Source organism: Galeopterus variegatus, unplaced genomic scaffold (genome assembly GCF_000696425.1).
Source record: "Galeopterus variegatus unplaced genomic scaffold, G_variegatus-3.0.2 Scaffold15252, whole genome shotgun sequence".
Lineage (NCBI taxonomy): Eukaryota > Metazoa > Chordata > Mammalia > Dermoptera > Cynocephalidae > Galeopterus > Galeopterus variegatus.
Genome location: NW_007741363.1, coordinates 17,108 through 17,599, shown reverse-complemented (window position 1 = coordinate 17,599; position 492 = coordinate 17,108).

Here is a 492-nt window from a genome sequence, read left to right as displayed (position 1 = left end):
AGATTACTACAGAAGGCAGGGAACACAGTTGAAGAAAAGAAAGGTAAGGTCAGAAAAGCAGTCAAAGAGGCCTCTGAATGGCTTCAGAGAGTTCAAACAGAACATTCTGAGCTGTCTTAGGGGCTAGGAAGAAGACAGAAAGTCACTACTACAATTATACAGGATAAGCATGCTGTTTTCTGTCTGTCTGTCCCTAACGTACTTTGTAATCATTAACAAACAAACACGCCCGTGGAGAACTTCTTTGTGACTTAAACACTATCTCTTGTGCTTCCTTCCTCAGGGTCTGACGCTCAGCCGACTGTCTCCATCTCCCCCCCATCCCAGGAGCAACTGAATTCTGGATCCGCCTCTGTCGTGTGCTTCCTGAATAAATTCTACCCCAAAGATTACAAAGTCCAGTGGAAGGTAGATGATGTTGTTAAAGATGTTGACGTAGTGGAAAGTTATACAGAACAGGACAGCACAGACAGCAACTACAGCCTCAGCAGC